Source organism: Stegodyphus dumicola, chromosome 5 (genome assembly GCF_044657685.1).
Source record: "Stegodyphus dumicola isolate Sdum_Otavi_A_Nest chromosome 5, ASM4465768v1".
NCBI lineage: Eukaryota > Metazoa > Arthropoda > Arachnida > Araneae > Eresidae > Stegodyphus > Stegodyphus dumicola.
In genome coordinates, this window is record NC_140772.1 from 183,000,208 (window position 1) to 183,022,136 (window position 21,929).

The 21,929-nt window shown below is 31.5% G+C and overlaps 1 long non-coding RNA gene across 1 annotated transcript in view; it reads left to right on the forward strand.

The window, feature by feature from the left end:
- Positions 1 to 18,870, forward strand: part of LOC118198961 (uncharacterized) — an 89,980-nt gene extending 71,110 nt beyond the window's left edge. The window contains exons 2-3 of the long non-coding RNA XR_015041367.1: positions 9,492 to 9,575; positions 18,586 to 18,870. This is a non-coding gene — a long non-coding RNA (uncharacterized LOC118198961). The remainder of the gene's footprint in view (positions 1 to 9,491; positions 9,576 to 18,585) is intronic.
- The last annotated feature ends 3,059 nt before the right edge of the window (positions 18,871 to 21,929 follow it).

Consider the following 21,929-nt stretch of genomic DNA (forward strand, 5'->3'; position numbering starts at 1 on the left):
GACCACCTACAATGATTTTTGACCAGAGTAGTCTAATCAGACTCTGCAAACATATTCATAACGGTTATTTTAGATAAAGATTACTGCATAACTGGATGATGTTTTCATGTAATATATTGCACATGCACAAGATATTTTTATTCAGTAAATGAATCGTTCAACATTGAAATTGTTTGTCAACATGATAGGTAATGAGGAGTGACCTTATGATCGGGAAATGACTTCTATTCGTCCAGAAATCCAATAAAATTTAAAGCAATTAAAAGTTCTGGTTTGGATTTTGGAACAGGATTACTTTGCAATGAATTCTGGTTAAACTCTACTAAAAATAGGATAAAATTAGTTTAAATATAAACTATTCTTACAATCACACTAGATATTAAAAAATACTAGTAAAAAAAATCCGGAATTCCAGAAAAAAAAAATCTGATATTTGTGAAATTTCAGAAAATTTCCCCAAATCCGCGAAAATAGTTACAGAAATTTGCTCTGCGATAAAGTTACTGCCCTATACATAAATCATAAAAGTGACGCTTCACAATACAAAAGAACTTTAAAAAGCAAGATACAAAAGATGCAGTTTTTTACAGAGCATTAAAAAAAATGCTTATAGGTTTTACTTTTTTAATGTACCGTATAGTTGCATACTTAGATACAAAAGCAAGTATATAAATACATTATTATTCCTTAAAAGAATCATCCTCACCAGTATTACCAGTTGTTTTCAATTACAGATTTCAATTACAAAGTTTCTCAAAATTAGGTAAAATACTTTGTGAAAACAGTTTAGGTTTTAGATAGAATATTTTCTAAATGCAAAACTTACATACAAACAAGATACTAACTGTGTTTTAGAGAAAGACGATCAATTATTAACATGTTCGTTGTCCTTCAGTAAGTCAAATACAAACAATAATGGTTATTTCTTGTATTTTTTTAGTCGACTAGAAAGTTAATACCAACTACTGATGTTTTACCGAATGCAGAATCGTAAAAAGCAGCAATTTTTGTTTTAAAATTCTTCATTAAGTTTGATCCAAAACCTCGGCGAAATCTTAATGTAACCATTGGAAAGTAATCTAAGGTACAATCGCTGTGTGCTAATTTTCACCTGACGTTATTGAATCTTTTGTGTTTCACTTACTAAAATATATTGAGCATTTTATGAATTGTTGTTTATTAATATCGTATATAATTTATTAACGATCATCTAACTTTCGTTTTATTTTCGCGAGTTCAACAAAACATTTTCATTTAATTTCAAGATAAATGGGGAGGTGTATACAGCGATTGCATGGATAGCAGTAGCATGTCCATTTTTAAGATGATCGTGTAAGTCAACATGAAATGCACAATGTGTTATTAAAAAATTATTTTTTATGCCAAGTGCTGGTTTTCAAAAAATTCTTAACTTACTTTTGAAAAACTTTATGATCAGAATTATATGCTTACGATCAGGACTAAAGGAAATAAAGTCTACTCTTTTCAATTGTTCTGCATAACACATTATTTTTATTTATACATTTATAGTTACTAAAAATATATTTGCGAACAAAAAAAGACAGAGTTCGCATTTCCACAATATTTTTTTTTTTCTCTCACTTGTTCTTGAGGGACATAACACTCTTAAACAAAAAACAAAAAAACAAAAAAGAAAAAAACGGCGCACCAAGAAGGAGTTATCCCGAATGGGAGAAAATCGGTAGAAGTGATGTAGTACATGTACAGAAAAAACAAATGATTACAGTTTGAGAAAAATTGGATGATTTATTGAAGTGATAAAGCTTCACAAAGTGAAAAAGTCAGTAACGCCTTTGTCCACCTGGCCCTTATGCAAGTAGTTATTCGGCTTAGCATCGATTGATAGAGGTTGCCGATGTCCTCCTGAGGGATATCGTGCCAAATTCTAGTCCAACTGGCGGCGCGTTGAATCGTCAACATCCCGAGCTGGTTGGAGGGCCCTGCCCATAATGCTCCAAACGTGCTCAATAGGAGAGAGATCCGGCGACTTTGCTGCCCAAGGTAATGTTCGGCAAGCACTAAGGCAAGCAGTAGAAGCATGTGTAGTGTGGGGGTGGGCATTATCTTGTTGAAATGTAAACCCAGGGTGGCGTACATGAAGGGCAACACAATGGGCCTTAGAACTTCGTCGACGTACCTCTGTGCTGTAAGGTTGCGACAGATGACAACCAAAGGGGTCCTACTATGAAATGAAATGGCACCTTAGACCATCACTCCTGGTTGTTGGCCTTTCTGCAGGAAGACAGTCAAGTTGGTATCACACCGCTGTCCGGGGCTTCTCCAGACTCGCCTTTGCTGGTCATCGGGGCTCAATTCAAAGCGAGACTCATCACTGAAGACTATTCTACTCCAGTCAGTGACATTCCAGTGCGAATGAGCCTGACACCACTGCAAACGGGCTTGACGTTGTACAGAGGTCAATGGTAGTCGGCGCATGGGGCGTCGTGACCTCAGCCCCTTTTCTGTGAGCCGTCTATGAATGGTCCTTGCGGTCAATGAAGCACTAGTTGCACGTACAATGATGCATCTGGGGCTGTGAGTGCCGCTCTGACGATTGCTCGGTCTTCACGTTCTGTCGTTTCTCTGGCCTACCACTTCCTTCTTGACGCTGTGTGCGGTCATGGTTTATCCATTCCTGCCAACATCGTCTAATAATGACATCACTCCTGCTCAAATGTCGAGCTATTCGCCGATAAGTCCAACCGGCTTTTTTGAGGCCAGCCGGCTTCTTGATTTCTCTCAAATTCTGACATCTGTGCATATCGTTCGCGTACATATATGCGAGGTATAGTTACTGTTTACCAGAGTACATGGAATGAAATTTGTGAAGAATTTACGACCTGGAGTCGTAATTTCTCCTCTTAAATATCCTTCCAGTTGCGCAGATCAGATGCGCTGTAGCGACAACCGTTCATTCACTGGAGCCAAAATGTAAAATTTTGCATTTTCCGTCGAAACCTGTATGCATATCAATTTGTGGTATGTCATTATTTTTTTTTTCCTCCTAACAGTGTATATAGCTTTCGTGTAATATGTCATATATTTAAATAATCTAACCTATTCTCAAAAGTGGTCTGATCTCTTACCTGCCGAACAAGAGAAGGTGCTATTATTAAAGGACTTCATATCTTATTAGCCTATAAGGTATTTTTCCCGCCTTCTTGGCATGCTTTTGTGGTGTGGTGGTCTGCACGCTGGGCGCGTATTCCAGAGGTCCGCGGTTCGATTCCCGGTGAAGGCGTTGCTAATTTTTGAAGTCTTCTGCTTCCAAATAACCTAATAGCTCTACAGTGGCACCCGAACTATAAGGGTGTTGGATGATGATTCTCCTGATCCAGGATTTGGCGACTGGGTACACTGAAAACCCCAGTCGCCCTTTAAAAGGAGAAGTATATAAGGTATTTCTCCCACCTTCTTGGCATGCCTTCGTGAAGTGGTGGTCTGCACGCTGGATGGGTATTCCAGAGGTCCGCGGTTCGATTCCCGGCGAAGACGTTGCTTATTTTTCATCACTCCTGCTTCCTAAAAAAATACCTAATGTCTCTACAGTAGCGTCCGGTCCCCTAAAAACCCCAGTCGCCCTTTTAAAGGGGGAGTATGTACTCTTCTCCCGCCTTCGTGGTATAGTGATCTGCGCGCTGGGCGAGTATTCTAGAGGTGCACGGTTCGATTCCAGGCGAAGGCGTTGCTAATATTTCAAGTCTTCTGCTTCTAAATAACCTAGCTCTACAGTGGCGCCGAAACTAAAAGGGTTTTGGATGATGATTCTCCTCACCCAGGTTTTGCCGACTGGGTCCGAGCTCAGCGAGAGTGTAAAACCTTAACAAACCCTTTTGGGCGACAGTTATAATCTGAAACCTTTCAGTTTTTTATTTATTTTTATTTTAAATTGTTTTAACAATGATTTGTTTGCTTATTTATTTATTTTGGTGTGTGAGCGTGTATTTGGCTGAAAAATATAATTTATTTAAGCAATATGTAACAAGGATGTTCTATCATAAGCTAAAGAAACATTTTCTAACTAAATCAATGTAAAATAAATATAAAAACTTTAGAAAAGGGAACAAAAAAGGAAAGACCTTAGTTGAAAGAATGAAAAATACAGAAAAATTTTATATGCTAGGAACAGGGGAAAAAATGGCGCATTGTTCGGAAGTAATGTGATTTGAATAGATTCCTGTTCTGCAATTTCTTTTGTAATGCTTTATTTTTTTCAGCATTTGCATCTTCATATTTTATAAAAATTTAAATCGCAAATAACGTTGCTTAAGATTAAAATATCGTCAATAAGCGTAGGAAAAAAGTATGTTTAAGAAAGAATTGCTTAGAAATGCATGCAACATAAGGCAAGAATATTAGAAAATACTAATATTTCAAAGAAAAAACTGAACTAATCAAAATGAAAATCAGCTTTTGGAAAACATGAAGCTTAAAAAACGACGGAGAGATTATAATACAAGTGAAAAATACGACTACAAAACTGTATTAATATTTGCATATAAAAAGTCACAATGAATTAACAATAACAAAAAAAAAGTAGTATCATTGATCTGTCTGAATATTCCTTTCTAAGAATTTGCAAGAACTTGGTAGGGATTACCAGTATTGCAATGAATTCGTCTGAAAAATATTTTTATTGTTGATCTGCTAGGATAAATCCAAAAAGAATTTGGGCGAAAAAAAAAGAAAAACATTGTTATAGAAGGAATTAGAACAAATGCATATTTTATTCATCTGTGTTTTAAAAAAATGTAAAATGTTTTTATACGGCTTTGAAAAGATTCCATTATAGTAATCCAAAAAATAATGGTTCTTAATTTAATATATATGCAGAAAAAAATGAAACTAGAATGTATCAAAATCTAGTGCAAAAAGGATTAGTCAAAAAGTATGATTTCAGGCAATATAATCCGATTTAAAAGGAAATTTTAATTTGTGTGTAAAACTTATTTTTTTAATCAGATTTGATAGTTTTATGTAGAGAGCTTTTTAAATTAGTATATTTTTTTTCCAAAATGGTTTTTCTTTTTGTATTTAAAATGAGAGAGTAAAATCCTCTAAAATTTAATGATTATATAATTTTTTTAAATATCAAGTTGTTAAAATTTTATCTAGAGAGCACTGAATGAATTTTCAGTACCCGGATTAGGATAATATAGCCAGTGGAACGAATTGATGCATTGGGTTAAATTCTTCTTTTATAACTGTTCTAGAAAATGCATCTCCGGGATTCTATGAATTCCGTTTATACATTCTTTATTCTGTATACATATCATTATATTCTTTTTCTTTAAACTAACAGATACAAAAGGTGACCACCGACTTGAATATTAATAATTATTAAAATTCAGCATTTGTTTAGCATTGGTTTCAGTTTTAGAAAAATGAAATTTAAAAAGAAAAAAAATTATTCATAAGCGTGTAGCAAAACTGAATTCTTTAAAGGAGTTTGTCAATAGATACTCATTGATCTGATGTTTTAAACTCCTTCTTGGTGAGAAATCTTTAAAAACTTAAATTCTTGTGTATCTTATATAAAATCTTTCAGCAATTCATATTGATTTTGTCTATTATTGCTATTCTTGTTTTTAGGTTATCAATCAGTGTTTGATTTTAGATAACTCCAAAATAGCTGAAATATATTGATCCAAGTGTCGAGATGATAAACGTAATTGTGTTACATAGGTAAATATTACATCGAAAGTGATAGTCGATAATACTGATAAGCATACAGGTAAACGTTGTAATCAAAGTGATAAAGTGATTAAACAATGCAAATAAAAGTCTTGAAATAAATCAGATTCTTTCTGAAGAACATCAGGCAAATTAAGCTTTATCATATTGTTGTGCGCGAACGAGTTCGTAACAGATTGAATGTACACAGGTCTGACGATAGATTAATAAAATTTACTTTTTATCAAATGAAACACTTAAAAGTTCTGGAATTTTCCACAGAAATACTCATACAGATGCTCACAGTGTCACAGAGTACAGCCAGTAGTTTCGCTTCAAACTACTAAGAACGTTAAACACAACGCAATGAAAAGCGCGCCTAAAGATAAAGCTAACGGTGATGTTTCGTGGCGATTTTTCCCCAAATTACCAGGATACCCATTTAATCAATGTTAATCAATGCACCTATCCCTGTATTCTTACTTTTCGGGCACAGCTTCTCTCTTTAGATTTTTCACGTTACATTACACTGGAAAATACAACAATTTCGCATATAATTGCACAAAAGTCATCTATCGCTGTGCAAAATTATTAATTATATAGGCAGTCTCATATAATGTACAATGGCGAACAGAATTTGACTGGAGGGGAGGAAAATGAAAGCAAAAACGAAATATATCCAATCCAGGGTTATCTAGCGTAATTTGATTCATTGTTTGTGAATGCAAAATAAAATAAAAACACTGAAAGATCTTCTTGAATGTGTTTTCTATAAGTAGCAGTTTTATTTTTTTCAAAATATACGCGTGTATGTCTATATAGATAATCTATAGATATCCAGAATAAAAGTTATTTGAACTAGTTCTATGCATGACAACTTTCTTTTTTTATGTAAGGTATAATATCTGCATTATGCAAATGCAGTAATGTAAATCGTTACAGCGCTAAAATTCAGTAATTTTAAAGAATTTTAGATAATTCACTTGTTGCATGTACAGGAAAGTATTCAGATTCTAATAGTCTATATACTCCTTAAATATTTGCTATTACTTTTGTCGATTTTTCGCTAAATTACCATTGTAATGCTTCATTATTTTTAATAAATATCTGCAAACTAAACATTAATGCACAGATAAAATATCAGAGAAATATTATGCAGATAATATATGAAAATTTTGCACCAGCTATAAAATGCTATTATGCAGATAATATATGAAAATTTTGCACCAGCTATAAAATGCTATTATGCAGATAATATATGAAAATTTTGCTCCAACTATAAAATGCTTTATCTTAATTTTGAATATATTTGCAGAATTTGAAGAATTTTCGTTCGTAATTTCAAACATTTTTTTAACGCTCACAATTTTTTTAAAGGCCACTTACAAAATTCCATAAAAAGAATTTTTTTATTAAAATTTAAAAGTCTTGACTGAGTTCAGCAGCTTACATGAACGCAATCAAAGTGTATATGCTCTGAACATGAAACAATGAGCTTTAAGGAAATTATAACTGATTTTTTTAAGTACAAAATATTGTGTAGGATTTATAAATTCTTTTTTCTTAATATTTATTTTTATTTTTATTTATTATTTATTTATTTATTTATTTTATTTTTTTATTTATTACGTGCTCCATCGTTAGGCACTACACGGAAAGAGATAGATGCCCCGTGGCGGTCTCTTTAAGAGAAATTGGCTCGTATCCACGTTACACACAGGGAAAACCACGAAAGCGTCCATGCAGCCAGCCGTTCGCCGGGACTGGAACCCCGGACGGAACTACCAGTGTTCAGCAGCTTTTACCGCTTGGCAGCTGGTGGGCATAAACGTGTTGCTAACTTATAAAATCAATTTCATAATAAGTTTTTAAACAGACCATGCTTGTAGCCTCTTTCCTTTAAAATATATTACTTCTGTCCATAAAGTAACAAATGCTTTGCAAATTAGAGTTTATTAAACTTATAAATACGAGTATAATGCGTGATTCATTAAAAGTTAACCTCTGAAATCACTTTCATATTAAATATTTCAAAACAAATTTTTTTGTCAAGGCATAAAACAAAGGAATTTTCGAAAATTAGACTTAATTTCAAAGACTAAATATAGTGTGTAATGTATAAAAAATGCAGCCGGTAAAATCAATTTAATATTAACTTCCTCAGACAGATCACATTTCGCAATAATTTTTCAGGACGATTAGATACAGATGAATGAAGCTAATGGGTTCGCGACAGCAGATGAACTGCATCAAAAAAAAAAAAAAAAAAAAAAAAAAACCTCTGCATGCAAAAATAATGTGATTTCACTTTAATACTTTGACAGCAGAATAAAACACTTAGGCCAGACATCTAGGGAGCCAGTTTTCAGTTTCAGAAATACTTGTTTAAAAATGTAATAATTATGTTAATTCCTTAACAATTTATTTTTAGTTCTTACGCTTCTCTGTTCTTTTCATCTTCCGTCACGTTAGTTAACAATGCAGAAGTTCTATGCAAATTTTAGTTACGTTAACATAAACATTCAGTAACACTGATTTTTCGCTTCAGGTAAACGCTTAGTTAAGATAATTTTCTGCTTCAATGAAGGACTCATTTCTTTGAAGTTTTCCTCGAGGCGATCTCTAACGATCAGTTGCTAACTGTTTAGTAAGTGAAGTTTTAAAACTGAATGTCTGTAATTATAATGAGATGGTGTGGTGTGGTGTGGTGTATTTTATTATGGCAAAGCACACTAGGGCTATCTGCCTAAGGGGAGGGATGCCTTCGTGGAGGACTTTCTAAGGGAAACTGGCTCGTATACACGTTACACATGGGGAAAACCACGAAAACACCCATGCAGCCAGCCCGTTCGCGGGATTCGAACCTCGGACCGAACTACCAGTGTTCAGCGACTTTACCGCTCGGCCGCTGGTGGGCAATTATAATGAGAATACGTCTAGTTGTCTAATGCAATGTTTTCCAGACATTTTATCACTGTCTGTGATTATAACTCCCAGTTGTCTAATACAATGATTTTCAAACCTTTTAGCAGTTTAGAAGAAAAGTTCTAGAAGAAAATAATATGCCAGACTTTTAGCAAATAAATATGCGTAATTATTAATAATTAATTATTAATTAAAAATGTGTCTTGCTTTTACTTTGAGAGCTATTACTATAGTAGGCAAATTATTTAACTACAACTGTTAACACCTTTAGACCAGGTTTTGTAATTGTGCGTAGATTAACGATTCGTCAGTTTGTGTTGTAATTTAAAGCTAGACTGAGATCACAAATAAAATTTTAGCGTTTTTTATTCATTTACTTTTGTTAAATCTTTGTTCTTTCTTAATGGTAACTCATCTTAATACTGGAGTAGCTTAAGCTGAATCGAGATGCTGAATCACCAAGATTTCAGTTTAAAACTACAAAATAATCATTTCACATGGAAATAACGATGAAGTAATTTATGTTGCGTAGTATATTTTTTTTTTATTTTGTATTATTATAAATTAAAATGCAGTATTCACTTTTATTCTGGATTACAAGCTTTAGCATAGAGCTTATAAATTAAATTTAGGTTGTTCTCTATGGATTAATATCAAACTTTCATTTATCATATTTACTCAAAAATAAAATTCCCTCTAACATTTTAGAATAATTTACATGTATATATAATGAAAACGTGATTTAGATGAAAATTCATTTGTTTATGCTTAGAATGAAAAGTAAGCTACGTAATTAAATATAATTATTTTACAGTGGTATAGAATGAAAATTAGAAAAAATTAATAATACATTATATCCTGTTTGTTTTTAGGCGTATCAATGATATAGTGGGATCCCAATATAGCGGATGTAGATCTAAACTGAAATTCCTCAACTACTAGAATTATAATTAGCGGTAGGTATACATTGTATAATATATATACATATATTTATATATAAACAAAAGGAAAGAAGTACTATTTAAGAATCCTAAGCCTAGGCGGCAAAGATTTAATTAAACATAATCAAATGATTGAAATGGGAATACTCCTATCGAAAATTGCAGTTAAGTAAAACTAAGTATTTGAAGTCTATATTAATTCCAGTCTACTGAGTCATAATTAGAAAATGAAGAAAGTAAAAATTAAAAATTAAAATTTTACAAAAACCAAAAGGTAAAATAAAAATTACTTTTGAAAAGCATTTTGAAATATTTCAAAAGAAAAATATTGTAAAAGAAAAAATGATAGATGGAATAAAGAATTTATCCTATAAGCACTAGCTAATAGATGTGGAAAAGCAAATTCAATTGAGATGCAAAAATATAAATGGAAATTAAACGAAATTTTAGCAATATTACAGAAAAATGAGAATTGAAATGATAGCGAAATAATGCTGACTAATCAGGGGGAATTAGCTTACTTCAGCCTCTCAGCCTCTTCCCAACTGCTCAGACATCGTGTTTCGCCCTTGTCATGCATATTTAATTTAAAAATTTCTATACATAAATTTTCAATTTCCCAAATTTAATTAACCCATATGCATCGAAACGCGAAATCTGAGCAGTTGGAAAAAGGGTGATTTAAGCTCATTCCCCTTAATTAGTCAACATTATTTGGCTATTATTTCAATTCCTCATTCTTCTGGATTTTTGTGTAATATTGCTAAAATTTCATTTAATTTGCATTTATATTTTTGCATCTTAATTGAATTTGCTTTTCCACAACTATTAGCTAGTGCTTCTAGGACAAATTCCTTATTCCATCTTATCTTTTACAATATTTTTTTTTTGAAATATTTAAGATTGCTTTTCAGAAATATTTTTTTATTTTTATTTTCCCTTTTGGTTTTTATAAAATTTTTAATTTATAATTTTTACTTTCTTCATTTTTTTAATTTTAACTTTCTTTATTTTCTCATTATGACTCAGATTAGAATTATGCAAACTTCAAATTCTTGTTTTTTACTTAATTGGAATTTTTGATAGGAGTATTCCCATTTCATTCCTTTGGTTATATTATATATATAATGTAATTATCTGTATGGTTTATTTAATATTTTAAAGCAGTGTACTATTCTACGTAGTATCATAATTAAACTACTTTCTCTCATTCTGAAATTTTAGCTATTAAAATTCCCCGTTATAAGAACCTACCAAATTTTAGAACAAAAATACAGAAGAAAAAAAAAAAAAAAAAAAGTTTTGTTTTCGAGTAAGTTTAGAGTAATTTTAGATTTGCGTATGCACTTTAAATCCTTCAGTCGTTATACTTTAATATTTACCTTTTCCTCTATATGGTTTATTTCAGTATGAGAGCCCTTCGCCTACATAATAATAAGCGCTCAAATTTCGAGAGTATCTATAAGCCAGCAATAATGGGTCAGCTAGTCGTCACAATGAGCTATTTATATTGAGCCATTATAGCTACTCTAATGATATTTTACCGCTTCCCTTAATGAAGCTAAAATCCGTAATAAGAGCTCGCGTCGTATCGTAGACTGCATCCTACACGAACGTACATCGGAGTATTTAGTTACATCATTAGTAACTGCATTTTGCATAGAACGGTGGGTGGGGGAGAAGATTTTCTCCTTTTTCCTCAATTAAAGAAAAACAAAATATGTAAATGTATAACATAATCTACGTATTTTGATCTTTAATAATGAAAGGAGAGAAATACGATGCATCTTACATTCTTGCTTTTCGAAGTTTCATTGCTTTTCACATGGAAACGATAATAAATTGACGAATTTCAGCATCATTTACAATCGTAGTAAATCCGCCGTTTCAATACTCGCAGTTTCACTTATCCATGATTCAGATCGGCAGATAGAAGAAAATCGCCGTAAATTTATAACCTGTGCATGGAAATGACAACCTTAACGCAATAAAAATGTATAAGTTCAGACCAGTTCAGTACTGTTTTGCCACGCATGTGTATGGTTGTTTAGAGCCAATATAACTAACTATATTACGGAGACTGGACATGTTCACTGCGTAATACTATGTGTATTCTGAGTATACAAGAAAACTTTCAAATTCTGAGCTCATATCCTAACTTGTTGGTTACAACTGTCAACTCGCCTCTCAGTGTTTAGTCGGAAAACTTTGGTCTCTCGTCCATCTGCGTTTTTTGCTTGCTGGTTTTTCTCTATTTCCGTTAAACTGCTTCCGGCAGCCTTCTGTAGCATAGATTTTGCCATGGCTGACCATTCATTTTTCCGTCGTTGCGGGTTTTCTACTTTTTTTTCTTTACGGAAATTTTGTTCTCTTCAACGTCCTTCAATTTACCATTGTTTCTCACTCGGGTGGTCGCACTATCTCAGGGATCCTCAAAATTTTCTTTAATCCTTCTCCTTAGGTATATATTCCTTAGATCGGCCACTCAGCCTCCGTAGCTTTAAACGTCATCCAAACTTCGCCTTTTCTTTCGTTTTTCATTCCTGGAATTCTTTTTTGTTCCTTGCGGGTTTTGGGTTAGGCACGCCGATGCCGAATTCTGAATTCTCTATTGCACTTCCGTGCTCAAGCCAAGCGATTCTTGTATATAAGTCCACTCATTATATCTTTAACCTAATTTATATTCACTTTTACAGATGCCATTCTGTTATATATATATATATATATATATATACACAACTGTCTTCCTTTTTACTTTCATCCAAAAGGGGTCTTCAAACTTATTACTTAATTTCACCACCTTTCCTTCTGGTGCAAAAGAAAGAGAATGCTTTCAGTTTAAAACCTTATATCCTATTTTAAAGTCGACCTCACACATTTTCTTATCATAATTAAGTTTTGTTTTGTACAGGGCAAATCCGAACTACTGTTTGCCTCATCGGCTAATTTCAGAATGTTTTGCAACTTAAATTCTTCAGAACTCTTTCCATCATAAAAATAATAACTAAATAAAGGTTGTCGAAGAGAGTAATCAACTTCCTGCCGAGGAATGATTCAGCAGTTGCTTTATCCATGCTATCCCGTTTAGTAGTTTTTAATACTTTGGCTAATTCATTAACAGAGTTATCCCAGAGTTGGTGATAATTTCTTACATAACTGAGGATAATTTTAACTTTATTTATATTCATTTGCTCAGCGATATTCTATTGTGGTCGATAAGGGACCATTTTAAAATGTTTACGTCAAGACCCCGTGAACGTTCCCTCAAAACTTACGAACTGCCTAACTTTATTTGAAATTAATTTTGTTGGAGCTCCATATCTTAACATGAATTTATTTAAACATGAATCTGCACTAATTTTCGCGGACACTCTTCTGAGAGGAATTATTTCTATCCACTTCGAAAAATAATCAACGGTCACGTCTAAATATCTATTTTTTTTCCACTACGTGGGTAAAACGTTAATAGATCACAATTTCAATAATTTTGTTAGGGAATATGACTTTTATGCTAATTAAGACCCTGCTCGGCTTATTAACATCATTAACTGCCAAGTGTTACAGAACTTGACATGCTCAGTTACAAATCTTTGCAGCTGTGGAAAATAAACACATTCTTTTACTCTCTGAATTGTTTTCTCGTTTCGAGATAACCTAATAAAGGCTAAACATGTAAATCGTGTAAAATACTTAAATTATCTGTTATAACCGGTCTTAATTCATTATTATTATTTGTTATTTTAGTTATAGAAGGTTATCACTGATTTCGTAATTTGCAGCCCTGATCCCCAGTCCCGTTATGTTATGATGCTCAAAGCGATAGGGATTTTCTAGTGAGCGGAGATGCTTTTACATTTTGAGTCTACTTGCAGATCTGAAATATTTTTTTCTCGAGAGTCTAAAATTTTAGAAGTTAGCATGGAGCATTTTAATTCTTACCCCCCTCATCATCTTAGTGTATTCTTGAGAGGGTATCCGCTACAACGTTTTTTTTTCCCGGAAACGTTTTTATGTATTTAATAGTATTCTTGTAACTTAAGAGCTCATATAATGAGTCTGGGTGACATATTCTTTCCCGAATATACGAGCAGATGCACAATGACCGTATCATCCGTATATAAGTATGGACCGTATGGTCCATATATATTCCTTGCCAAAAAAACTCCAAACTTTTGAGCGGTCAACAGGATTGCTAATGTTTCTTTCTCAGTAGAGGCATAATTTCTTTGAGCTAAGTGTTTTGCTCAAATATGCTACCGGCTGTCAGTCTCCCATAAACGTAATATTTTTGTTAGCAAATTTTAAAAAATTCAACCTCAATATTTCGCTTGCCTGTAAGTTTCTTACCACAGAATAAATCACTTTTTGACATTAATTTTTAACTTGCATGTTTAAGATTATTATCCCTACTCATTCACAATGTTTTCCCTGTGTTGTTATAACTTTAGTTCATGCCAGGCCAAACAATTTATGCTTCTTAAAAATTTTCTGTCAAAAAACTACTTTTCTTCCTTGTGATCACACTGTAAAAAAAAAAAAGTTCGCTCTTTACAGGCAAAAGTTTTGTAAAGTTACAGAAATCAAAAAGTTACAGAAGAATTTCCTGTAATGGTAACAGGTTGAAAGCAAACTGTAGGGGTAACAGCTGATTTGCTTGTAACATTACAGATAATGTTTCAGTAGCCGCGCAGAAGAATCACGTGACTGACTGGAAATTAGCCAATCAGGAGAAAAGTGTTTGAAAGCTAGTTGCAGAAAAAAACATGGCTGAATGCATGTTGGTTGTATAGCGCAGGTAAGTAAGAAAATGTTTACAATTACTGCTTGAAATATTTTTTGTTCATTTTATGCAAATTATTCTCATGCACTTTGCACTGTTATATGTAGTGAGTAAGTATTTAAACGTTTAAGCTTTGCGATTAATTAATATCAGTGTTCGTAATGTCTAATGAGTTGAAAGAATGCAAAATATTTATTCCAAATGCAGATCTAATAGTAGTATTTTGTCATTGTGCATCCGATAAATTACGCCTTAAATTGCCCGTATTATTATTTAAAACTAATTATTCCAAAATTTAATCACTGTTTGTGGTATATAATTGAAATGGTAATGTGGCTGTTGAAAACAAAACTAATCATTTTAGCGTTCTTTTCCAATCGTCTGACCAAAGAACGTTTGACATCTTTTTCCCGGCAGGCCTTGCGAGAAACGTTTACATAAACATTTAGAATTCTGAATGTAATGTATATATTTTTTTGCTTACTAGGTTTAGTTTATTCTTTTTCTAGGATTATCTAATTAGTTATACCTGGTTTATAATTCAGTCTAATATGTTTATGTACGAGTGTGTTATGAAGTAAAATTACAAAAACTTGAACAACGCGGTCGAGAATCTCGTTTATTCCTTTAGTGTAATAATATTCTTTTCAGTGGTATTAATTTCTTACGAAAATATTATAATTCCAAAATGAAGTAATTATATTGATTAAAAATATGCCGTATCATACTTTTCGTAATGTTTTGTTTTACTAACTAGATGCAACTTAATTATTCCATATATTTTAATATACTAATATCAACAGGGGAAAAATGGAAATGACCTAAAATATTTTTCTAACAATTCGTTAAACTAATTATAAAACAAAACTAAAATTTTGTGCATTATTTCCAAAAATATCATTTCATTAATATTTTATAAATGACAACATATATTATATTGTATATATAACTACCATTGCATACTTATAAGTTTTTAAACATTTAATGTAGAATTTATGTTGATTTTATTTTGCCCAGTTTTAATACAGTTTTGAAGTATGATAGTCTTGTTACTAGGAAAGCATGAATCTGCTAATACAAGTTTAATACATTTCTTGACAAATGTTTCTCTTATTCATGTAATATAATATATAAATCATAAAATAAGTTATCTTAAAAATAAATTATTATTGTTTATTGGAATTTAAAACAATTCTGTATCTGTATGTTGTATTAAAAATAAAATAATAATGAATTTTTAATGAAGCATTGATTTTAGCATTAACAATGTAAATATATATATATCTACACACATGAATAAATGGAAATGCAAGCTACTCTTCCTTACAAAACCGCCCATGAATATATACTTCCCTTTAGGCTGATAGCCTTTGCATGCTTTGCCATATTCTATCAATCCAAATGATGCAAATATGCAGAAAACTTTACTTTCTTTGAAAGTTAATACCGGAAATAAAATTCAGTGCATTTGTAAACTACGTTAGTTCTCTTATAGCTTGGCATTTAATTACCCAATGATTTACTAGTCCAAACTAAGGCAGAATTCAGATATCGTTCAAATAAAAGAAAATTAATAAGGTCTGATTTTTAGACGTATATATGAAGATTTCTTTTTTAAAATATTATTTTAAGTCAACCAAATTAATTTCAAATTTAAGTAAGTATTCATGCCTTTCAGTAGCATTATTTTTGATATCTTAAAGCAATGTTATGAAAGACTAGCGAAGTGGATTTGCAAGTTCTAATTACGCAAGGTCCCATGCTTTAAGGGGTCATTTTTAAAAATACTTAATTAAAAAAAATATTTAACGTAAAACTTCCGAACTTCACACATGTGGAATAGTAATTCTATATATTTTATCTCATTCTTATTTTATTAATTAATTTCATAGCATTTTGTGTGACACTAGTAGTAATTATTAATTAAATTTTATGCTGTTTCCGATCTATGTTTTGATTTTGTTATTAATTACGTTAGTTTACATAAGATTTAAAATTATGTAAGGTACAAAAACCTTCTGCATCTATTAATATATGCTGAAGTGAATGAAATTATGCCAGTGAAATTTTTTAAAATCAAAAACAAATTTCTGTGGAAAATTAAAGTTATAAATTCTAAATGCAAACAAAGGAGTGAATTTGAAAGTTATCAAATAAGCCAAAGTGTTGGTCATTTTTTCAGTTTTGCAGAAGAATTTTTATACTTTGCAGAATGGGAATATGATGTTTGGTTTTGTTAGTATTAATTATTACAACTGAATTATTGCAACTTACATTGCAACACATAATTTAGCTTAAAATTTATTTGAACTTAATTTTCTAATTTATTTTGATCATGTATATTTCATGTGTCATAAGTCTTTGAAATGAACTTAATTCTATTTATTTACACAATTTTTTTAAAGAAGAAAAAGTCACATTTGGTTTGCTTAGTTGCACACGAAGATACATACCTATATATATAGAGAGAGAGAGGGAGAAAGAGGAGTTATGTTTACTTGCAGACTTTTTTATTCCTTTTTACTAATATTATAGTATGAAAATCAAGGGGGAAATTAAGCAATCAATTTAATTTTGAAGGATGTGATTACAATAAGATCATAAACAATCAAAAATATTCATGAATGAACTACTGGTAACTATCATAGTATTATTATTTAAAAGAAACCTACATTCCAATAAGAACACTTAGTAACATAACCATTTAAGTTATCTGATAAAAGTAATTTTCATTCCTACTTCCCTATACCTTGAATTTCACTCTTAGTATTGCCCACTGCTACTCCCTAGACCTCAAAGCATTTAATGCATCTGGAGCTGCAATTTGTGTCTTCTTCTACAGCATGCAAGTTATCACCGTTTAGTTTGTACTGCCACGAGCAATGATATTCAGGATTACCGTATTGCGTTGCATATTCCACCCCACCCAGCTTTAGAACCAGATTCTGAAAATTAAAAAAATATTTACATAATTTTCCCCCTTTTAATGCATTCAGAAAATGAATATCCCAAGATTTTAAAATGGATTTATCAACATAATGATTGTTTTCGTCATACTAACAAAGGCAAACTTTTGCACACTTAAGGCCCCGTTGAATCTTTCTCTTCTAATTGTTGAATATTATGTCAGCCTAATACAAACAATGATCTATGATAGTGAAAGCAAATACCAACTGCCATTCACTGTGCAATTTTGCCATATCAGCTGAATGTTCACCCTAGCAAGCATCGGACCACAACCTTCTCTAATTATTTATGTATGATCTGAGGCCTAAGGATTTGTAAGAACAACAATGAGAATGACAGAAGTTCAAATTATAAAGAAGAAATGAGATAACTTATTAGATATTGCAATTATGTGTATTCTTATTGAAATAGAGGTTTCTTTTAAATAAATAATATTGTGATAGTAGTAGTTTATCCATGATTACTTTTCCTTTGTTATATTCCTACTGTGACTGTAGAGCATTGGATATCCCAATTTTCTTGAAGCTGTTCACTATTATTGTTTCATCAATGATAGGCCATGCACCCAAAATCCACTAGCAAATCAGTTAGTAAGATTAAAATGACCACTATGCGGACAAAACATTTAGGGTAACTTGTTTTGTGAGCGCCTTAAGGAAGACAAACATTACCTAAATCTTTAAAACATATTCAGAATCTTGTGCTAAAAGAAAGCTAGGGGGAAAATGTTGTCCGAGTCCCAGTGATTCCTTTGGACGAATATGTAATATTGTTTTAGAAATTTAAGGTAATAAATATAATATTTTTCGAATGCTAAAACAGTTCGAGAAATTTATTCAAGTTCTGAATTCTGAATATAAGTATACTGTATATTATATTTAATAACTATGGTGGCTTCATTTATGAAAATATTTGAATATTGGCTGTTTTTCTACAATGAACCTTCTCTAAGCTAGCTATACGTGATTCCTGAAAATTTTGATCTTTAAATGATAGTGGGCATCCTAGAGAAGTTATGTTTACTAATTAGTTATTTTATGAGGAATGCTGGTTAAATTTAAAAAGTGATTGACTGAGGTAGCTTGTCGTAATGAGACGGTTCACTGTAATCCAATTTTTTAAAGAATTTAAGCTGTTCTTAATTAATTAAGATATTATAAAGAAATATGATTAAAAGTGATTATAAGCACATGTTTAAAACATCTATTAAAATAATTTTTATAAGCTTTTTAAGAGCATGATTATGATTTTAAAAGAAATGTTTTTTTCTTTATTTAGGAGACATGGTTTACAAAGAGGAGAAAAACCATTCATTTTTTCCAAGCAGTCGAAACGAATTTTTATGAAATGTTTATTAAATTATATTATGTTATTTTTTAATTATTCTTTTTTTCAGGTTTTATGTAAAGTTTATGAATTAAGTAATAAATTATTTTTACTTCTGTATTTTAATTAGCATATTATTTGCTTCATAGTGTTTCACAATAAAATTATAAATTCAATAAACTTCTTAATTAACATGCTGTAATATAGAGAGAGCATAAAGTTTGTTTTCTGTTGTCACATGTTTATTTCACAATTTTGTATGCGAATCTCGAAATTTATAATAACTAGGAATACTTTTTTAGTATCACTTTTGAAATGGTAAATATTAAGCTTAGATTTATTACATATTATGTTTGTAAAAAATTATAGGTAAAATTAAAATGCATTAAATTTTAAGCTAAATTGAAGTATTAATTTTAGAAATAAATTTCTTAAAGGCATAATTGTATTAAGAATTTTAAGGGAAACAAGGCTTTAAAAATTAAGGTCAGTCGGCAAAGTTTTATGCTTATTCAAAAAGCATGACATTAGGTTTTTAATGAAAGACCTAATGTCATGCTTGTAAAGTTAATTCAAAGGAAATTATTTGAAGGTAAGTAAAAAAGTTATGCATTATTTCAAACAATAGCAGACTGTTGACAAACACTGAGTGCAGATAAGAATAAAAAAATTAGTTAGACGTTGTAATTCAAGCGTATGAACAAAATTTGAATTCCTTGTAGTAACAAAATGAAGTTCATTGCTATGTTGAATTCTTTAATTTACTGAAAATGTCATTTTTTAGAAGGAGAGAATATATTTTTGAAATATGAAGAACAGCTGTTCTGAGTTCTTCATAGAAATATTTCACAAAATGTCTTTTACTGTAATAATATGATCATATCAACATGCAACACGTTTACTCATATAAGTTAAATCTAAAGCAACATGTGTCTATTTTAGCTAAAATTACTAAAAAGAAAGTTCTAGAACATATCTTATTAACTGACACTAAAACATGCAAATAAAACATACTGTTTTTTTTCAGCTGTTTTACAGGGCAAATATAAGGAGTAGCATATCAATTCGAACTTTTAAATTAATCAAAATGATAATATGAAAGGCCTTTCAATAATATCAGACATAAGTTTCTCTTCATAAAACAAAAATACTCTGCAACAGACTAATGTTACTTTTTGAAAAAAGAACATTGCTGTTGAAAGCGCATCTTTTAAATTAATGCTATTCTGAGGTCAAATTGACTAATTTAAAAAGCCAAACTATTATGCTTCACTTGCATATATCTGTATAATGATATACACATGCAGATTTTGTTTTACTCAAAACATCTTGATTTCAATATATTTTATTATAATAAGCATCATTTTAGACAAAAAAATCTATTACTTTTATAGACATATACTTTAGTATTTATTATCTATGAAAAATATATTCTACACACATAATTACTTAATGGGATATTAGAAGGAAATAATCTGAAACCTTTACAGATACAACCATTGGAATTTTACTTAAGAAAAGTATTTTCTACTCACATAATAACTTGCTATAATAATACAAGCAAATAACCTGTAACGGTTACAGATATATCTGTTGAGATTTTACATGAGAAAAACATGTTCTTTTTACATAATTATTTGCTGTAATATTACACGCAAATAATCTGTAACCATTACAGATATATCGTTTGGGAATTTACATGAGAAAAATATGTTCTACTTACATAACTATATGCTGTGATATTACAAGAAAAAGATCTGTAACCATTACAGGCAAAACTCTTGTAATGTTACAAAGAAAACACCTGTTTCTGTTACTCAAATAACCTATGGCATCCCAGTTTCCATGAGTTTTCTTAGTAACCTTACAGATTTTTTTTTTACAGTGCAGTAAAGCGTTCGAAGATGTGCCGTGTAAGACAATTTAAACAACTCAGAGTGATAGATTTTTTAATCAGTACCGTATTTGGACGTGAGAGGCTTTTTCTTTCCTCTGATCTGATTGATCTCTCTGATCTACAACACCCCTACCTAGTTTAAAAGTTTCTGCTTATCACCCACTACTTTCCTTTTTTGAGACTCATCTTAGTGATCGCCATTAGGAAACGATAAATTTTGCTTTTTTCCAAACTGTCTTCTGCAGTCAAATTTAGCATCTCTTTCGGCAACTGACTTCCGAAAATTTTCACTACCTGTTTCATAGTATTCCTACCTGTCCATATTCATTGATACACGCCGACTTTCAAATTTCACGGGATAATTCAAAAAGCTGTTATAGCCATACCAGGGTTTCTTAGCTTCAAAAAAAAAAAAAAAAAAGTGAAGATGTGGCAACCACCTCAGTAATATTATCAGAATAACTTTTGAATCGGCTTTTTTCCCATATAACAAATTCACCACCTGCACGTTTCTTAAAATAAAATCCTTTAACTCATTTGCCTTAGTCTGATATTCAACATAATGTTCTCGATCTAGCTTACATCCCTACAGGAAATCCCTTCAGGGAATGCTTTTTAAAGGGCAGTTTTAAACATATAGTTATCACTCCCTGGTTCACTTAGAAATATCTTCCAGTCCCTTTGTATTAGCTCAGGACTTGATCTCGGACCCAAGCAGTTGTTATGGCCACTCTTTGCAACTCTCCAGGGTACAGTAGAAAATGCTAAATTTTCTAAAAGTTCAATACCGCACTTCTGCCGTTGGACCTACTCGATGGCTTCATCGAAGCACGCATAGCTTCCATGACAAAGACAAATCCTTCTATCGAAGTCCGGTAGGAACTTGGAAATTGGGATGGGGCTCAGCTAGTAGCCTAAAGGTGGCGTTGTCTTGCGACTTGGTTTGTGATCTAGTGAGTCTAGAAACTTGTATTTAAGTTCTACAGACCCCACTGGACTTCTAACAAGTTATCGCTTAGTCTTAAGCAAAACAGATATGTAATTGCATGCCTAACATTAATTACAAATCAGGGCCCAATTAGTTCAATGTGAAGGAAGGACTGACCACAATGCTCTTTTAGGGGCCTTCAATACAATTTTCTTCATTTTTATACAAGACCGGATATTTATCGGATATAAGATAACGGATATAAATATAACGGATATTTTTTGCCCTCCGTATCGTAAGACCCTATACCGGTGTTGTGAACACATGCATTAATCATTCTTTAGAGACCTAATGTTTTCTATTAAAACTCAGTTATTAAATGTGTTTCAAAGTAGTTGCCATGCATTTCTTTAAAGGGTGGGTGTTCATCTTCCTTGTTACCAACAGCAAAATAATTCTATCCTTTCTTGA